Below are 21,749 nucleotides of genomic sequence, written 5' to 3'. Positions count from 1 at the left end.
TATGAGAATCGCATAATGAGTTCATGTTTATGAATAAATTGTGTTCTTGGGGAGGTTTTTGCTTCCAAAACAAGTCATGCTATATTTGAAAAAGTGGTACCTGCAGACTCGCAATGCTGCTCCTGTGACGTGTTTTAATCAGAGCTTGTGTTGCTGTTGTGATCACGCACTCCTGCTTATAATAACCCATTTACTTCCGTATCTTTCTACAAATGCGTTGCTGTCGCTGCACGAGGAAAATACACAATCTACTGGCTCGTACAAAAGGCCGACCAGACCCAGCAAACGAAATATCTTTCAAGGAATGAGCAGAGGTTTAATCGCCATTGTGTTATATCCCCTGACAACAGTGGGAAACGTTTATTCATATCAAAATGTCATGGATGTTTTTATACACCGTCTTTTCAAAAGGTGTAAATTGTGTTGTCACAGGACAGAGGAGGACGCTGCATCATCAGTCGCTCGTCTGCTGCCGGGAAACCAAAGGTGATGCTGCGCCTGTTCTGCTGTCACACAGACACACACACACACACAGACACACAACCACACACGTATGTTTATACACACATAAAGCAAGAGAACCCCATCACCTCATATACGCAGACACACAGAGTCAACAGAGGATAGACACCACATCAGCACTGAGGTGGTAAATCGCCCTTCAGAAGTCTTCCTCGGGGGAGTCAGCAGTTCAGCCTTTATCGAACCACTATCTGATTACTAAAAGGCTGTCCTCGGTTATAAATGAACCCGCAACATGTGTGTGGTATTGGTAATGCCAGGGGCCTTGGGAGTCAAAGCCATTATAGGCTGCTGTGAATCAGTTTAGGCCAGGGGGAGGGGGGGTGGTCAGAGAGCAGCTGCCACTTCTCAATCAGTTCATTACAGTTGTTATTGTAGTCTGAGGATGTGGTACCTGTGTGTGAGGGCGGTGGACTGCAGCCAGAGCAAACTCAGAGCTCTGGACTCGAGTGGCTCACGAGCACAAGGCGCCACAGAGCTTCTGTTTCTGGGTTAAATGTGCAGAATGAAGTTGGGTTAGAAAAATAACTTGATGAACACTTGAACTATGAAAATGTAAGCATTAGTCCGTCGAGATGGAATGGAGCTGATTTCTAATGTGCATTTAACTTTATAACTAGCAGGTACGATTGGCAAATATATATTATAAAATTAAAAAAATCTGCACCTGCATAATCCCTCAGCAGATTCCTGTTCTATGGAGCTGGGACTAATATTCAGTTTTAATCGCACACTCAAAGCTTCTGGTCCCGGCTTGGCACCTTGGTTTTTGATATATTTCAGACGACAGTGTTCTTCCAATTATCTGGCAGCAGTTTGTGTTTGGTCCTTTCCCATTCCAACACGATGATGCCCCCTGGTCCCTGGAGAAATGCTCTTCTTGCCTTAACAGCCCTGACTCCCCCCCCCCCCATTCAACACCTCTCCTATAAAGTGGAACTACCACTGGGAGTCGGTTGTTATCACTCAGCATCAGAGCCTAACCTTGACAATCCTTTAGTGTTTGAATGGGAGCCGGTCCCTGCTTCCAGGTTCCAGCATTTTAATGCTTTTGATTTTAACATGTTAAAGCAGCAGATAAGGATGAAATGGTTTGGTCAAACAGAAGTACTGGTCAACCTGTAAACATTATATTTTAAGTGGTCTTCAGAGGCCACAGATATGGAATGAGAGTCCTAGTTTTGTCTTTTGAGTGTTTTTAGTTTATTAGTTTGTGTTTATGTTTGTGAGTGTTGTGGTTTTCTGTGTCTCTAGTATTGTTTCCTGTTTTATTTTGTAGGCCCTTCCTGCACCAGTCCTCATGTGTACCACCTTTGTTCAATTGCCCCTACCTTCCCTGTGTGTCTATATAAGTGTCTCTGCTTCCCCTTGTCGGTTTGTTGTCTTAATGCTCTGTCTTGGTCCCTGTCGTTATGCTTCATCTCCTGTGCTTGTGTCCCCTGCTTCTTCTCGTAGGCTTCCTAAGTTTTGTGATTTTTGTTTTGGCAATTATGGCAGTTTTCTTTCCAATATGTGAATTAATCAGCTCGAATGTAATATGTCACTATAGGCAGATAATATATAGAAATACAAACCTGTCAGTGGATTTTCACTAGTGGTCTTCTCAATGCCCCTGAAGTACTGTGCACACCAGATAGTGTAATGCCGCCCAGAGAGCATGGGAGAGCTGGTGAACTAACACTGCTGCTGTGGATCCGTCTCTGAGATTTGCTCACCCATCCACGACGGGCCCAGCTCCCTCACGACCCCTTTCATTTGCACATTTGTCCACATGCAGCATTACCCGGCTGATTGATTCAAGCCATACAAGATTTGTCAGCGGACCACTGGCCTGTAGTAGTTGTTGTTGTTTTGTGCAGAGCTGGACACGAGAACTACGTTTGCTTATTACGAGCCGTTGAACGTGGGAGGAATCGATGCTCCAGGAGAAAACATGCTTTCTTCTTTTTGATGCAGGGCCATGTAAAGCCAGCCTGCTTTAATACAACACTGTGGAAGGAGTCCCGGCTGCACACAGCTAGGCAGCAATAAAGCAGGGCTGCTGAGCACAATGGCAGCGAAACAAAACTAATTACAGTGACAAGTGAGGCAGGCACCAGGTCTGTCAACAGAAGGGGAGGATGCTACATCTCCCAAAGGCAGGACCCTGAGGGAAGGCTGACGGATACTTTAATTTTCTTTTCTGTGAGGAGCTCGGAGGTGGCCGAGGGATGAGGCGCGCCAGACAAATTGTCTCTGACGTCTTGATTGAACAAATCATGAACGTCGTGCGAGTTGGTCAAATTGGATTCACTTGACAGATACAGTCAGCTGGGCAGGCAGCGCTGTGACGCCGGGCCCGTGGACTCATGTGTAATTAATGAGCAGCGCCGCTAATTAGTCCTCAGCCGACCGCAGCACAGAGAAAACAACAGAGGGAGGGTCAGCGGGTCTAATAAGAGCCACTGGGCCGTGGCTTGGACAGGGAGACACTTCCTGAGTAATCCCTGAAGATTCGGTTTGAATTTTTGTAATTTAAAAATGTGTCTCCTCTCAAATTTACTGTCTGACGTGTGAGAAATAGAAAAACTGAATCTCAATGACACATTTCTTACTATTACACTTTACTTTCAAAGTCACTTGGTTGCAAGGACGCAGTTATGGATGGTTCTATAACATAATACACATAAACACATCAGATATAGTCCCTGAAGGAGGCTTGTTTAATGTTCTTACCTGCTAAATTCCCAGGAAACCCCATGGGTCTAATTTGTGTGTATTTACATCTCGTGTGAAATCTCCCGTCTGAAGTTTAAAACAAGGTTTATTCATAATTTCAGATGAGAAAACAATCTCCCCATGACGTCCTTTCAGAAGCTGCTCAGCGGTTCTGGAGCACATTTCAAGCTTGTCATGGATTTCAGGAGTTTGATGTTTTTCAAACTGGATCCGAAGTTTAACTTTAAAGTTCATTCTTGAGAAAGGAATCGGTTGAGGAGCCCATCTGCTGATGAAGGTCATGTGATGGGAAAACTCACAGATATTCACATAAGCGATCTATTAACAATGAAATGGAAAAATAAACAACATTATTTCATTTATTTCATCAAATGAAAATATACAGTATAACATTATATCATCTGAATAATGGTAAACATTTGATAAATTGCAGGATAAGACCTCTGACAATGTAAAAGTATGAAATCGTAATGATATGCAATTAAAAAGTTTATCATAACAGTCTCAGAAGAAAATGGACACACACACTGAGGGAATAATTGCCGTTGTGGAAGTGAGTCATTTCTACAGCCTCTGCTTACAGAACAGCTCTGCTGCCGGGGAACGGACTCGGCCCTACTTTTGAAATATTGACTGATAAATTCGAGGAAGCAACATTTTTCTCAAGCAGATATATTGCGTTTTTATGGTCTTCAATTATTCAGTCACCCAGTGGCAGAAACTTCAGAGTTTGAAGTGATGGAAATCTAATATCTGTATCACCTCCATCGAGCCCAGAGGGAAGTTATTCAAACGGTGGATTTGCTTCCGAGAGGCGAGCACACACACACACACACACACACACACACACACACACACTCCATTCACCATGAACACCGAGATTTAATTTGAAAATGGACAGCAGGATTATTCCCATTATCCTGCTCCCAGACTCATTTTTGAATGACGGGCAGAAATATGCGAGCGTCTAATTATACCGCAAACCGCAAACCAGGTTTTACCTCCACCCCCATCCATCCATTAATCACCCTGCTGGTGGTTTGTAGAGGCTGCACGATGATTTAATCAATCAGGCGTTCATTTTCATATCAACACCTCGGAGCAACACAAACAGGATTCGGATTCTGTGCTGATTATTGGTGCGATAATCTTGTTTTACGACAAATCTTGAACAGCAGCAGCAGCAGCAGTATGTTGTATTATCTGTTATCACATCTGGATGTACATACATATATTGAAGGGTAGGAAGCAAAGTCCTGAAAACGCTCAGGATGTCCTTTTAAAAGCAGAATATGTTGTTACTTGTACAGTTTGTGAAATGGTCTTGGCAGACACATCACATCTTGCAGTATAATTTTACGTATAACGACTTCAGCATTATTTAAGATCTCAGACTTATGTACACGTATAACACTTTGTTAAGTTGAGGGAAAGAGGCTCAGGCTATTACCTGGATTGACGTTTGCCATTAGGAGCAGATGTTGATGCTACACAGAGGAGGAATACCTATGAACTTGGTAATCCTCCTTGATTAATTGACACCAATTTTTAAAAGCTTGTTCATTGTTCCACTCACGGCTCCGGTGATCCCCTGACTCTTCTTCAAGTGCCACCAACAGGTAAACATGTCTCAACATTTAATGGATGGATTTCCATTAAATCATGCAAACGTCCTCAGGATGAAATGTTCTATCTTTTATAATCCCTTCACTTTTCCTGTAGCACCACCCTCAGTTTAAAAATGTCTTCTATGGTTTAAGACAACAAAAACAACCTTTGGAAGTTTTCCATCAGCCTCAGCAGTACTTTGTGTTTACGGCTCAAATGTTATACAATGTTAATTTCACTTTATAATGATTGATGAGTGAAATCTCCCTTATAGCTGTATGGGGATCGTAAAAAACTCTTTCTGCTGCTTCATTGCTTTGTGTCGTGTTTGTGTACAGTATAATTCAAATTCTCAAGGTTATTCACCAGGAAGAAAAAAGGACGAAGGCACCATTGGGATTCTAATAAAGCAGCTGCAGCAGTTTTGCCACTAAGGACCAACGTGACAACAAAGTCTGTCTGGATCTAAATTTGAACATTGTAGACATGAGAAAACGACGAGTCACTCTCTGCTGCCTGAGATTGTGTGTTATTAAAGGGCGTTAGAACTTGCGTATGTGCGGTTGGACATATGACATAACTTAGCTGAAGCATGAATAAATCACAAGCTGTGATAATAGGACAACAGCTGACTGTCCCTGTCCCCTCACAGCATTGCTGTCAAACCCACAATCACTGTAACGAATGCCCTCTCTGGTGCTAGAACACGTCCCTACCCAAAGCTGCTATCCCTCTGTGGTCTTATCATCTCCAAGCAGCTCTAGTATGGAAAATATTCGCCTCCGGGGTGGGGGGGGGGGTGCAGTCATGCAGTCAGATGACTTATTATCAAGTGAAATCATTGTCGCCCACTCGGTGAGCGCGAGGTGTCGATACAGAGTCTGGCGCGTCCATGTTGATGGAGTGACGATGCATGCGAGCTGCTTGGTGTCGGTGGGGGGGGTGGGGGGGGGTCTAATGTACAGTAAAGCAATCAGTGTGCGAGTGCAGCTCCAGGTAATGTTCGGATTGATCATCTCCTGTGAAGCTGTGATTGTAACGGGTGCAGCAGGAGAGGGAATGTGAACTGGGAGGCAAAGTGTTGATAGTGTAATGAAGGCAGACTCATTCTTCAGGTGAGACGTGCTGGAGTGGAGGATGTCTCCAGGACACAGGGTCTGCTGGTGATAGCAACCTGTGACCCTTTCATAACAAAGCCATGTCCACCTATTAACAGACCGTGTCAGTTGTCCCCTTTCAACCACAGAGCGTTTTCTATCTGATGGATTCTCTCTATGGGCTGTAATTGTCAGTATGTCCATAACCAGCCAGCCGACCATCAAAATGTCTGACAGCTGACACCCCCCCCCCCCCACCCCCTTCCCCATGATACAGCTTCAAATCCTTGAGCTGTCACAATCCTCCGGTGTTTGTCCTGTGCAGAGACGGACTCAGTTTAATCTGCTTGAGTCATAATTGCGGCTCATTGATTGATAATTGTTTTTGATTGACGAGCAGCGAGACACTAATTGGGAGCTTCTGGAAATTAGCGATTGTCCTTTTTCGCCTCCTCCTACTTCAGACTTTGATCATTATGGTGCTTGACATATTGATTGATGGACAGATGAATAGAGTCTGCCAATCTAGCTTGAGTGTGTCAGAGCAGAATGATGCAAGTGCACTCGCTGAACTCACGCATGCTTCCACGCTCTCTGAAATACAAGTGGTGACAGTTCAATTCTGAAAGTGTTTATAACAACGATTCTAAAACCTTTTTGTTTTACCATTTCATACCTGGATTGGTTTGTTCTAGAATTTAAATCTAACCTTGGGTTTTTTAAAGGTACTACAGGCAGTTTCAAACTTTGGTTTCAATTTGTTTATTAGTTTTTAAGAACATCTGTAGCAGGAAAATAACTTGAAAAACTCAATCAATGTATATAATTTAATAAAATACATGATTGGCTAATTTCAGAATTAAGCTAAGCTAACAAGAATTAGTACGTTTAGTCACATTATTGGAATAACATGCCCACACGCACATTACCACAAGCCCCCCCCCCCCCTGGGTGCAGAGGAGCCACAGCCTTTCTGAAGCCGCTGCACATTTCATTTGATACATGGCTCCATGAGTCAAAGGCCGAACACTAACCTTTCACTGTGACAGGACCACGGGAGGAATCAGGACATGGACGGCCGATCATCTCCGGGTCAAAGACTCAAAGTGAAGGCAGAGCAGTCGTGATCTTATCTCAGACTCCACTGCCGTCCTATTTGACTTTTAAAGGATGACAAATATCTCAGATAAGATGTAAGAAAACACTTTAAATTCTCTGGGAACTTTGCCACAACAGTTACTTTTTAAAATGCAATAAATGTGATGTGGAAATCAAAGTTTGTGGCTAATCAAAGGCCAATCGTCAAACAGAATTGTTTTCTTACTGTTTAATTCCCTCCTTTTAAACAGCTGCATCAGATTTATGAAGTGCAGTTTGCGCCACACGATAATTTACAACACTATTAGCACACAAGTCATCTGCACTTAAGCAGTTTATGAGTAATGAGTAGATGAGCATTATTCAAAGTTTAAATACAGAAGTTAAAGCTCGTTCTCCTTGGTGAAGGAGAGTTTATTTAGATTTGGCCTGAACCAGTCGAGGGTCTGTGCTGATTTGAGAGTTGTGATTTCTCCCGTTATCCTGTTTAACTTCATCGATCTGATCCACAGGTTCAGATTCTGTTTCTCTGTCAGTGTTTTCCAGGTGTAGCAGTTGTTCTCTGGCACTTAAATAAAGCTGCGATTGATTGGTTGTTGTTGTCTGGGATCTTGGCTCCAGACCTATTTGAAAACAAAATTGAGATGTGAGAAGTCAGCTGAGACCGGGTCGGACCGGCCTCACATCAAAATACAGGGATTCAAGCACATGTGACGCAGCAGCTGCTTAAACCCTGAAGGGAGGAGAACGATTAGAGAGGTGCTGACTTGCAAATCACAGAATCGATGCTGGAAGACGGGTCGTTAGAAAAGGAAGTGAAAAGTTGGATTCTTCATAAATATTTTTCTCATTTTAAACTTATCTTTCTGGTAGATACAGGTTTTATTTCCTCTGATCGGATTTAACTAAAAAATGTTCTCATCTTTATTTTGCCAGGAGACATAATACTTGTGGCTGTTGGTTGTGTAAATACACATTAGGTCTATCACCTGTTTAAAAAAATAATCTATTTGTGGTATAAAAGAAGCTATTCACCTTTGAGTGGATATACTATGAACTTTATTCATATCTATGATTTGAGATTTATTTGACTCTTACAGAATCAATGTCTGTCTGCGCGTGAAATCCAAGGAATGTCTGTGACACTGTTGAGCAACAAAAGAATGGAAGAAGGAGCACTAAAAATTATTTAGAGATAAATTGATATTCCAGGCTGTGAAGGTCATAAACTCGTGGGATTAAATGCACACCACCATGTTTTTGTTGATGGATTTTTGGTTGGGGCTATTTTTCTTTTTACGGGCACTGACGTACTGTGCATTAAAAAACAAACACACACACACACACACACGCACACACTTGCCGGAGGAAATGGTAGTTTGAACAGTCAGAGAAAGAAAATCGTTTTCAGATGCAGTTGTGTTCTGAGGGCTTGATGCTCGTGCACCTGAGGGCTCGTGTATAAACGTTAATGTTGAATGTGATGAAGATGTGTTCTAAAGTTGTTTTGCAAACATGTCCTCAATATGACTCATATCGTCAATATATACAAAGTCCTTGATAATTTTCTATCTGCAGCTTAAAAGTGTAGTTTTCTACATCCAGCTCTCAGCAGTTTATAGATCTATAGTATTTCAGTTAATTTTTTTTTATTGAAACATCATAAGGCTACTTCAAATACAATTGCAATTTGCAGTCAGTAAGGCTACCTATAATTCTTTTCTTGAGCTAAGCTATTAGCTATATAAGTAAGTTAATAGAAACTATATTGCTACCTTTTATTAGCTGTATACGTAACCTAATAGAAAGCATATAGCTATTTGTTAGTTAACAGGGTATATTTTTAAACTTGACTGTATAATTTGGCTTCATTTTTTGTACAATGCTCAAAGTAGCAAATGTTAAGACGTCCATCTTGGTCTGGGATCATAACTCGGAAAGAAATCGTCATAAATCTTTGAGCAGCTGAGATCAAGATGGAGGCCAAGCTGGACTTCATTGATTATTCCCATGACCTGGTTTTCACATGCAGCTTTGAGAAGTCCGTGTGGAACGTTTTCTACTTAGAACCTTATAGTTTGGAGAACGCTGATAAAAATGCCATCCTTCATGTTTGCCCCACCTAAGCAAATCAATCATGCATTTTCCAATTACAACTCTACAGACACCAGCGCCGTTCACATCCACCCGAGCGGAGACAAACAAGAAGATTAGAAATAAATGATATGACGCACAATCACATCTCCAACCGGACCATGACAGAACCGAACAACACAGGTCCACTCTGCACAGGAAAGACAGGAAAATGGAAAATCTCCTCGGGAACAATCGGGGCAAAGTGAACGAAGAGGCGGAGAGATTTGCGGTGACCACGGAAAGTTGTTGTGATTGATTACATGTGATGTCGCACAATTAAAAGAAATTAACAATTTGCATTTTAATAACATTGTTATCATCAGTTAAATGAATTCATTAGTCTTGATTAGTTTGGTATCAGTATGACAAGTGCAGCTCAATAGAGCGTGATGACACTAATAGAAGGCAAAGGGACGCAACAGAGCCGAGGCAGACAGGGGAGATGGGGGGGGGGGGGGGGGGGGGGGGAAGAGCAGGGAGAGGGATGAGGAGGGGGGGTGGTAGACACACAGCAAAGCAGTCAATAAAAACTGTAATTAAAAAGCTGTGTTTTGTATTAAACTTGCATCGGTTTTTGTCCGGGATGTCAAGCTTACAAATGACACACAGGGAAATTGGGCTTCAAAGATATCTGCAAACATTAAGGTTGCATATCATTAGTGCGATTGCAATTATCAAGATTAAATGATTGATCAGCTCTTTAAGAGATAAAAACATCTGAAAACATCAAAATAAAAAGGAGAAAACATGGACTTCACTGTATTTAGAGATGGACGATGCAACTGCACTTATCACGTATAAAGGAATCTGCCATATTGTGATTTTGACTCAAGCTCAACCTAAAATGAATTGAACATTTAGTTTGACCTTTTAGTTTGGTCCAGGTCCCATTTGTTTACATGAAGGAGGAGGAGTTTAAAAGCAATACTGCAGCCATCCACCAGGGGGGGCAACCAAGATAGTTTGGCTTCACTTTTAGGGAAATAGATTGAATAATAATTGATGGATGTATATGTAACGTGTAATGTGGAGAGTCCATTTTATTTTGCTGCACATTATTAATTGGTGTAGGTTTTAAAGCTTCTTTATATTGTCAATTTCGAAATAGAATTTTTAATATCCGACCAGGAAATGAATAAAAATCATAATCATAAAGATCATCGATGTGTACAATAAATAGATGAAATCCTCTTAAACATGTGGATGAACGGTGAATTAACAGCTGACATTTTGCTCTTTGTGGAAAGAAGGAGCTGTTTCCTCCTAAATCCAATATGTCCCATCTGTACTCCATAATTAGAACAATTACCACGGCTCTTACATGTTCACATATTCACCGTACGGCTCATTACTTCTTATTTCCCGTCCTCCATTTCTCAACTTCCTCTCCGTCCTCATCCGACCGGAGAGTTTCCACCCTGCCGCGGTTCTGACAGCAGCTCTCCAGTCGGGGACAAACATTTATCTTTGTGCAGCTCTGAGTGTTACTTGGGTGTTTCCCCATGTGCCCCAGGTAATTAATTAAGTCACAAGGCAGGCTACTCTAATTCTCTTTACTGATTATCATCAATTAATTAATGGTTACATGCTGAGATAAGACAACAGTAGCCTCTGCACGGAGTAATAGCCCAACAATTATTCAGCCAATGTCTAGAACAGCCTGAAATACTGTTTCTACTCCTGGGAGCTGCATAAACAGAGCAATTTGTCTGCACAGTGTGTGGTGACTGTGTGAGCGATACTGTGTGTGTGTGTGTGTGTTTGTGTGTGTGTGTGTGCAGGTTCGGTTACTGTCCAAACAAGTTTAGTTTGAACATTCATCAGGCTCAGCAGAAACTTGTCTGCGTTTCTTATTATATTAGAACTCAAGTAGTTCCCGGTTAACACAGTTAGTAAAGTTGTGAGAGTCTATGGAGAGAAGTAGGTGAAGCTGCTGTCTGCGTCGAGTGGGCTTCACGTGTTCCACATTCGTGGACGGTGGATAAAATGGACGCTGAATTCAGGTCAGGAAAGTGAAGCCAACGTGGAAGTGCCTGAAATGTGTAGTCTCTCCAATGACCAGCAGAGGGCGACTCCACAGGATGCAAAAATAATTTTCAAAATGTTTCAACCTGCAAATACCGTCCTATTCGTTATTCATTGATATTTTAACTACGTACTCAAATGAATGAACATAAAATTCTGAAAAAGACAGGAAATTGAAAAAAGTCAGGATGAAAACAAATTAGATTTTGAAGTGTCTTAAAAAATGATTTTGATGAAACTCTGGAAAGCACTCTCCGTCAATTCACACTTTGGAGATGGTCCCTAACTTCAGCTCGTCATGTCCCATCTTCTCAAGGGCATAATCCCCCCCCCCCCTCGCTAAATCACTAAAATGTCTCCAAGCACAATCTTTGGTCTGTCAAGCTGCCAAAACCCGAGAGGAGTGGAGTGAAGATAGATGTTGATGAAAAACGCCGATGCTCCTCCGGGTCGCTTTCAAGTATGAGAGTGCGTTCAAAGCAGCCGGGCTTCACAAGTAACAGGGAGAGTGATAAAGAGACGTTTTACCCTGGATTTCACCTGTCAGGCTACAAAGAGGCTGCTCCACCTTCTGATAGGTGAGTGTTGCACCATCAAACCCGCCCCCCCAACACCTTATTTGCTAAGCCCCCTTCACACCTATAAAAGCATGCTCGCTGAAAGTCTAGGAACGACTTTCGAGAGCTGTAGAAAAAAGGGCAGAACACTCCTTCTCCCTCGAGACACCTGACCAATCGGTGTCAAGAGTCGCTCCCTAATGGTTTCACTGTCCCTCTGCATGACGGCCACTGATCAGTAGTTCGCCGCCCCCCCCCGCCATGAGCCACGTTTCCCCCTTTGGGATATTTGCTCCAGAGCCAAACCTGAATTGACCTCGTTCTTTTAGAAATAAATCCCAGTATTGATTCATGCATTTCTCTTTTTGACATTTCTTCCTACTATGGGCTGGGTGATGTGATAGTGATTGATGCTGAAGAGTCACTGCACAGGACTGGTTGAACGCACTGGACAGAAACCTGGTTATCCTGTGTTCGGAGCAGCCGGAGGAACATCCCGTGTCTTGCATTGTAACGGTGAACCTGTGTGAAGCTGTGGGCTGCAGTCACATCCTTCACTGCCTGTGAAAGCACGCATGTGTGGGTGCTTTCCGGCTCACATCTGCTGCTGGCCGTGTGGGTGGACGGATGGATGATGTGTATCGATAGTGACTGTCTGTGCAGAGAGCTCTTCCTCTAAAAGGCTCGCCAGCACAGGAAGGAGCACAAGACTGGGAATACCTTTCCTCCAAGATCAATAAACAGCTTAACCAAGTATTTCACAGTGTGCTCCGGGGGGAGCCTGGTCTACTGCAAACATTCAGAGAACCACCGCTGCACGAAGCAGGTGCTTTGAAATTCCCCTTATTTCCTCCTAAGTAGCAGAATTGATATACAGCAGCCAGATCTCCATTTATATGCAGGGTCATATGTCATTACTGCCATACGGTGCTCGGCGAAGCTAACACTGCGGAGGAAAAAGGATTTCATAGGCTTGAGGAAATGAAATGGGTATATTTAATGAAATGTTTGTGACAGGAGGAAATATCAGTCCAAATTGAGCTAAAATGTTCTCTGGGGCTTTGTGGTGTTTGGGCCTCAGACTCCATCTCCACCTTCTGCCACTCTCCAGGGTAATAGCTACAACACCGGCTCCAAATTTGCATTGTGCACAACAGCATGATAAGATTCAGACAAAATGATAGAGAAACCATCTTTTATTCAATGTGCACTTTGACTCTTTAGTTTTGCCCCATCCACTTACACAGAGTTATGACCTATTATGACCATGAGAGAATTTGAATACCCTTCGGTTTAACATGTTAGTTGAGTTGAAGCCTGATGCTTAAGAATCAAATGTCTCGTTGTTTGCCGGCGCCATCACTTCTGAAGTGCAATGCATCCTGGGAGAGTTTGGCCCGAGAGGGATCCATGGACAGAAGGAAGCTGCTTTTGAAGAGTCCTGCAGAGATGTAAACTGGTCAATTCATCCGGACGTGGCCCCTGAACCCAGACACAGTCTGCGGTTTGGTCTGGCTGCACCGAGTAGAAAAAGTTTTGTGTCAAACAACGAACAAATCTAACATCCACCAAAGTATTTTAAAGCGTTATGATTATATGACACCTTCCTCCGCTAATCCCCAGCAGCGTGAGTCAGAGCTGACGCTCGCAGATCAGCAGAAAGAGGCTTGTTTTATACAAGCAGGTAATAATTTTGGAAGAGAGAATTCGACCCAGGAGCTGACAGGTGCTCTTAATGCATCGCTAATGGCGAAGCAGGGTGCCAGTTTGCAGTTTCCTCCCCCCCGACTCCTGCCTGGATTCCTCTCCCCGGCTGACTGTCCTCAGGTATTCCAACTGATGTTTTCCAGAGCTACTTAAAAACAAATCAGAGGAGGAGGGGGAGGCTTCTGTTCGTGACACATGTTGGAATCCTCCATGTCTAAATGCACCTTTAATGAGATCTTACCTTGACAGCCCCACCTCCAATAATCAGGTTATTTCAAACTGATTCCCCCCTCCCCCCCTCCACACACACTGCAAATTAAAGAGCTCTTCTTTTTCCACCGCAGTCGGCTATATTCAGCCGTCTGTCAAACACAACTCACCGGCTACCTGGAGACACTCAAGGTGTTCAGTGGAATCCAAAAATAGATTATGACACATCTGTAATTGATGATTACGCTCTGATAGACTTCCATTACGTTGTGGATTGAGCTGTTTCTAATAATGCCTCGGTATGCGGTGTCCTTCAAGGGAATTCCCACAAAGATTCAATAAGAGCATAATAATCATGGTGAATGGCGTGTTAACCGGGTTTGACTTGATTTGCCCCCCCATGGGAGGACGCAAAGCGAGCACGGGGGGGAGTGCGAGCGGGGACAGTGACAGAGGACAGAAGAGGAAGAAGACGAGTTAAACAAAAGTTGATAAACAAACGTCTTCACAGCCTCTGGAAGCACAAAGTGATTTCTCCACTCCTAATCCATGAATGACCGGCCTGGCCAATTAGGCGATGCTTTGAAAAGGAGTGACCCCTCGACCCGGGAAGTATCTCACATAATCACTACAGAATCATTAGTGAGCGTGAAGCAAAGCACATGGAGAACAAGCTCTGATTCTGCTCCCAGTACAGCTGGCCCGAGTCCCAGCAGCGGTGCTGGGATGCTCCAAAAGGCGTCGGAGGCCGAGGGGTGACTTTGAACGAGTGCTCGACGGAGCCTTTGTCTCTGCATGCAGGGGTTGTGCACCAATACCGCAATTTATAATCTGTCTGACAACTCCACCCCCCCCCCCCCCCCCCCAGCCGGCGCAGAGAAGCATCACTCACAGCGGGCGCGCTCTGCATATTGCGAGTCAAAAGCATTTAATGGTGAGATGTAACTTCCCTCTCCTCCCATTGATCATGTGGCAGCCTGCGACTCCCATGAGCCGTGCGCATTAAGGCCGGTGACAAGCGGAAAACATTACAAATGAGCTTCAGCAAATTTGCAAGGCAGTGTCACCGCTTTGATGTATAGATAAGTGGATGCCGGCTTCTTCCTCTCTCTCTCTCTCTCTCTCTCTCTCTCCGTTAGTCCGCTTCACTCCCTCCAGTTAGTGCCCCTGGTTTCCATCCATCTCTACCTCCCTGTCTGCCCACCGTCTTCCTCTCCCTCCTCTTCCTCCTTTTCCCCCGAGAACGGATTAAACAGAACCGATGCCTGTGAAAAGCCCCCGTGATGAACGTGTCGTCGTTCTGATGATGCCGAGGACGAGCGTGTCATAAATCATGCCCTCCCTCCCGAGGCGGTGCGGGGGGGGGGGGGGATTGTACTATGATAAATATTGAGGGTTGGAATGAGCAATAGTTTTGTCACAATGCGGAGGTGCCTGCATCCCCCTCAGCGTGAAATGTGGCTCTGTGATTGGGCAGCGGCTGAGCGGAGAGCTGTAATTCAGGCAGCGATGCCCAAGGATGCTGTTTTGAAGCCACGTGCACCCTTGATACAAAAAGATGAATCGATGAATCGTCCTCCGAGCTGCGGGTCTTTCTTTTTTCAGCCGCTCTGCCAGACTGGGGAGACTTGGGAGACACGTAATTGAGAGAGAACATGCAAACAAAGCTAATGATTTTCCTCCCACTGTTACATTCCTCTCCCTCAGGCTCTCGTCTGCTGAGTCATTCTCATACATCTTTTACTAAGTACAGCTCAGTGTTGTGTGTCCCCCCCCCTCCCCAACAAACCACGAGTTAGAATGTCGACTTCTCCAGAAGACAGTGTCTCCCTGTCTGATGATCTCACTCTGTCTGGGACCTTCATAGCTGTGATTGGCTGGGGGCTCTCCTTCGCTCAAGATAAAAGTATATTTACAGTTGGCGAGAGAACAAAAACATTCATGTAAAAATAACTGAAGTGAGTAAACTGTGGGGTCACGAGAGATCCTGCACATCAAACGTCTGGCTATGAAACACAGGATCCTGGAATATGATATAATTAGTAATAATTAATAAAAAGAGAAGGATTTGTATATTTTATTTCACATTAACGCTCCAGATTTATCTAGTGGACAACGATAGTTTGCTGGTATCTGTTTTATGAATTTTAAGAGATGCTAAATGCCTCCTATAGCTTCTCTCTCACCTATAGGCTGTGTATCTGCAGGATCCCCTTGATGCACACTGGAGGTTTTTCCACACCTCTTTAAATAACGCTTGTCTCTGCAAGGCCAAACAAAGAGAGTGTGAGTAGGCAACACACAAGTCAGAAATATGCACCTCAGCTTTTCTTTTTAACAGCCGTAAATCCTCAGATTTTCTCTCTGCTGATGTAAAACAACGTCAATAAAACCTGGTGGAGATGCCAACACGTACAAAAGGGCAGTATATGTTTTTCTGTTATGGGAAAACTCATAGGACACGTCTTGGAAAATAGATCTGTTGGTTCGGCAGAATGGATATTTGTAGCTTTTTGAACAAAAATGATGAAACAGAAACAACTAATTTAAAACACCACCGATGCTCCTCCAATAATTAAACATTTAGGCTATTTGTACAATTAATATCTGATCTGTAACCAGATACATTATTTAGATAATAACATCTAATTGACAACCATTTGCATATATAGCTCAAGTGTTGTCGTTATGCTAATTAAGTCAAACCAGGGGGTGGAGCCTGACAGAGAGTGTCACGCCCACCTGTCCAGATTCCAAACTTCACTTATAAACAAACCAAATATTCCAGATTTTCATTTACTGGTGATTTGTACCTATATGAGGTGAACATGCACACACACAATGTATTCTGATAATGTAGAACAGTTCCACCCTTGTCCTCCCAAAGTGCACAATCACTCATTGCATTGCTACACAACTTTCTCTACAAACTGGTAAGTTGATTAATCGACTGGGCCCAACACTGGGCTGGAATTAATGTTTTTGAACACACAAACACAAACAGGGCCTGGTGAACAGGGACTGAAGTGAGGAACCTAGAGCTGCACCACGCTGTTCCCTCTTCATCTCCAGACATCTCCCCTGTTCTACCCTCTGTGCAGCATGAAGGGCTTTTAGCTGTTTGGGATAAAGTTGTGCAGCAGGACTGAAAATCTGCTGCAAATCATTTGCAAGTAGGACATTGAAGCCACAGACTCTGCCCCACATCCAGTGCATCTCATTCAAATCATATTTCTTTAGCAGCAACCCAGTGAATACCATTAGCCTCATTGGGCCGATTTACTTTGACACTAACGTATTTCTCTGATTAAAGCAGAGGAGTGGTGGAGCAGTTTGAAACAGACACAACTAACAACCAGAGGAAAAAGAGCATCCAGCAATGTAAACACGCATTAAGCTGTCAGGCAGTTGTCTTTATAATGGCAGAGGAATGTTTTCATGTGGCGTCTAACAACCCACCGTCTGCCCATCAGGATGTCATGTATCACCTCCCACTGCACACATCCAGCCATGTTCAGAGCATCTCACTCCATCCTGTGGTCTGAGTGTTGACTGGAGAATCCGGTCAATAACTTATTTTCTCTGCTCTTATCAACCGTCAGTGTCTCAGTTATCTTTCAGTTCCCGGTCTGTCAATTAAACGCTGCAATCGGCTGTTATCTCACAACCTCATGTTTTGTCTTCTTGTCTGCAGGCTTCAATCATCCACCTGAGGCAGGAGAAGTGCGTCTGCATCTCACATTTTAAAAACCCCTCTGGGAATTGTTTCAGAGTGATAGGTAATAAAACCTATCACTCTGAATCAATGATGATTTGATTATTGCTCTTCCCACAAAACTAATCAACATAACCAATCCAAAGCCCAAAAGCAAATCAAGCTACAATAAAGTTTTATTTTTATCCATCTTAATTTATCCAGTGATAAACTTTTTTAATAAACCTTTCATTTCAGGAGTCAAATTGTTTTAAGTGCCAGTCATTAGCGGCACAAACACACAACATGCTAACGACTTGTTTCTTTTAGTCAAATGGATTTAATTAGCTCATGTAATATTTTAAGTTAAGTTAATTACATTTAGGAAAAAAAACCTAATGGCATCAAATGTTATTAAGCTGCATGAACTTTTTTCCTTTGGATGGAAGGTGTCACGTTGATGAAGGGTTGTGCTCCTCTTCGTTAATTCCAGTGCTCCTCTCACCTCACACAGCACATGAGTGTCTTGCTGTGTGTTCTCTGGCATCAGTGCACGGACTCAAACGCACCTGTCGAACGTGTCAACATCTCCACACGTGCACAGGCACACACGCATGTCTCTTCATCAGTAATTAAAGTCATGTCAGTGTGTGATCACCGGTGTTTACGCCCGTGTTCTGCAGCTGCCGTAAAACCACTCGAGTGTGTGCAAAACAAATTCTCGCCGTAAATTTGAATCATATTTAACAGGAGGGAAAGCAGTTGCACTGGGGCTGAATTAAACTGTAATGACCACCAAGGCAAAAGGAGGACATCGCAAGGATACTTCTAATAAAGACTTAACGACCTGTTTGGACTGTAACGAGCATATTTTCTTAACAGGAACGGGTTCACCTCAGGAGGGCAGCGAGCCGGACGCGTCCTCCCACTGACGGCCACATGCACATCTCCTCAGCACAGCACTTACACCCGTCTTTAACTTGGCACTGCAGCAATCACACAGCCCGATGTGCTGGATTTGACCTGACAAAGGACTCTTATTACCCTTTCATAATTGGAAATGCCTCACATGGAAGAGGCGTGTGGGGGGGGGGGGGGGGGGGGGGGGGAGGGAGGGCGCAACATCATGATTCCATTTACAATATTTACAACTCAATAAACATTTCGTTTCATCCTCCGTCCTTCATGCCTGTGAATTCCAGATAACACAAAGGTTAAAGAGAACACTAAATATAAATTGGCTCAAAGCAGAGCATATGGAGGCGAGGACTGAAGGATCCCTCTGAGGCCGCCGCTGCTTTACCTTCGCATTACCGCCAAATGATACCGGGAGTGAGGCTCGAATTAGAGCTGAAACCAGCCGTGAGATGCAATCAGGCTTCGGAGGGTCTCCGAGCGGCTGTGGACTTGTTGGGATGTGTGCGGACGCAGAAATGACTTGAACACGGGCCGAGAGCGTAATGCATGTGATCCTACAAGGAGGCCGAGCATGTCGCACTCTGAGAGTTCACCAAAGGGAAAATACAACTTGAATTCAACCCTCTTAACGCTGTGAAGCTGAAAATATATAACTGGTGTATTTGTGTGTCCACAAAACTGAATAAACATCGACTGCAGAAAGTCACGATTAGATAGGACTAATATATAAGAGCAGGTATTCAGACTGAGTGCTCAAAACTGCATATTTTACATGAATGGTGGATAAAAGGTTCGAGCTTTAGTGTGAAATATGCTGCTCATAGTGATCTGACTCTTTGGCTCCAGACTCACGACTTATCTCTTATCATCCATATCCATGTTTTTATCCATAAGTTCTGACCAAACATACTCGCAAAGCATCAAGCAGAAGAAATACATCGACAATAATATCATTTTAATTCACAACAATCTTCTCTGTAGCTGGTTGAACCCAAAGTGGAGCTAGAGTGAGGATGAATATCGACCGAACACGTAAATCAAAATAAATATTACTACATTGTTGATCAGGTCAAAGTATCACAACATAAAATGAGAAATATACTCTGCAGAACAACTTGCAAGCCTGAAAAGTAAGAGTATAAGTAAAACTTAATATGCAAAGTAGTATGTTTCTGATTATACTACATTGATTATTAGTACTGATAGTACCATGTTTACTCGTAAGGAGACTTTTACTGCTAATAAACAAGTCTTTGTTTTCAAATTATATGAAAGTTACTTGCTGTGAAATCATAATATTGCAGGTTATTATATAATTACATGTGTAAAGTAACATCAAATTGAAAATACTCAAGTTAAGTACAAATCCTTTTTAATTGTATTTAGCTCCTTGTTCGCTGCCGGCAGCTGAAGAACACATTTTCATTATGACAACTGTATTTTGAATTTGCATCAATGCAATGGGAAAATACAAACGCAACAAAGACCAACATTTCCATTATGGAGCTTCCCATTGTTCAGGAAGCTGAGATCCATTGTGTCTGTGATCTGTCATCACTGCTTGGTATGAAAGGCTTTATATAAGATTTGTTAAGTCTCACTGGTTGTTGTCATTTCTCTTTGTTCCACTTGTGTTCACGTGAACTTGTTTAGAACATGTGTGAATGCATCAGTGTGTTTGCCAACTTCTTCCTAATGCAGCTTCTTATGAGTCTCTCTGGTTTTCTTAAGCCAGCTGTGTACTTCATTATAACAGTTATGTAACCTATTTGATTTTTTTATGTTCACACAAAGAAAGAATAAGAATAATTGCAGATGTGAAACAGGACAGATATAAATATATCAGCTCTTCTAAACTCTATATAATATTTTAACATTATATCACTTCTGGATGATGGATGACTTATTGTAGAGTGAAAAGATCAAATTTGATCTATAACCATCTTCTTCCTGCATTGAAAACTAAGATTGAGATGAATGCTTACTGGGCTTAATGGGATGACAGATCCGCTCCGATACCAAAACGTTCACGGTGAACTCCCAGTGAGGACTGGGAGCTGAGCCCACAGACCTGCAGCTCAGAGCTCCAGTGTATTAGCCCTGATGAGGATGCAGCGGCGTGTGGAAACCAGGGGCTCCTGCCGTGGAGGTGGTACACTACATTAGCATCTGCCGGGCCATACGAGAGGAGATAAATCTGCAACAGGCGTGATGCATCTTCATTAAAGTCGCCACTTACCACCTCGCAGACAAACTGCCAAACTGTCTCTGTGGCCAGATGCTACGTTTAAGCTTTTGTTTTTCCACAAGGTTTTTTTTTGAGGTGGCGGGAGGGAGAAAACCAGGTCTGACATGGACGAGCGAGGAAAGGCTCCATTTGAGAAAGTGCTGCGTGCCACTACCGGATGAATTTAGACATCAATCTTGGTTAAACAATTACATGCTAAGAAGGTAATTTACACAAAGCTTAATGGCAGCGGTGAGCAAAGTGAGGGGAGGCTTCCTCACCTGCAGCTGTGATGCATTAACACTCACTTTGGACGATTCTTTCTCAATATCAGGACTAATTGCCGTGTTGATGGCAGATCCTTTTTCGGAGGGGGACAGTTTCTAAACGAAGGTGTTTAATTACAGAAGTTTAAGAAGGTGTGACAACTTGTGAGGCTGCATTCATTCAATTTCAGAGTTGGATTGTCACCATTTGGTTTCACTGGTTTGAGCGTGGTTTACGATGCTTTGTGCTTCTTGTCGTTCTTGTTTTGAAGCAACAACAGAAGCGCTCGACCCGTTTAGATCGATAGCTCCTTCTCCTTGTACTCGGAAATCTAGCTCCAGGAAATTCTCCACAAGACGTGATTGTTATAAAATGGTATTTTCGCTGATGGAATACAAAGAAGGGTCTTTTTAAGAATCCTTCTGAATAGTCTATGGCTCCACATGGGCCTTTCATGGGGCTGTGTACAGTGAAAGAGGAAAATGATATATGAATTATTGTGCGACAAGAAAAAGGGAAGGGTCAACTTTCAAGGACCTTTTTAAATGCAGACGTCCATTCAGAGAAAATCTCTTTACTTTGTAGTTTTCTTTTCCAGCCGTTCACCTTCCTGCCGGCGATGTCAGTGTGATGTCTCTGGGACCCGTGTGTGAGAGGAGAAAACAGAGTATATCTAACACAAGCCTCAGTGAGTCCATTAGATAGATTAAAGAAGCCCAAATCCCCCGGTGAGGCTGATAGGGAGCCGGACTGATCAAGGAATATTCACCGGTCGTCAGATGATTTTTCTTCAGAGAGAGAGAGAGAGTTACCTTTTCCAAAAGAGACACCGTCCCCGTCTCCTTCTGATCACTACGCGTCTCGCAATTGACATTTTGTCTCCGTGTTGGAATGATTAATGCACCCTGGCATTCATTTCATGCGAGCGGGAAGGTCAGTGGTGTTTGCTGCTGGACTCAAAAGAT

This window comes from Platichthys flesus, chromosome 21, assembly GCF_949316205.1.
Source record: "Platichthys flesus chromosome 21, fPlaFle2.1, whole genome shotgun sequence".
NCBI classification, from domain to species: Eukaryota; Metazoa; Chordata; class Actinopteri; order Pleuronectiformes; family Pleuronectidae; genus Platichthys; species Platichthys flesus.
This window is presented reverse-complemented; position numbering follows the sequence as displayed.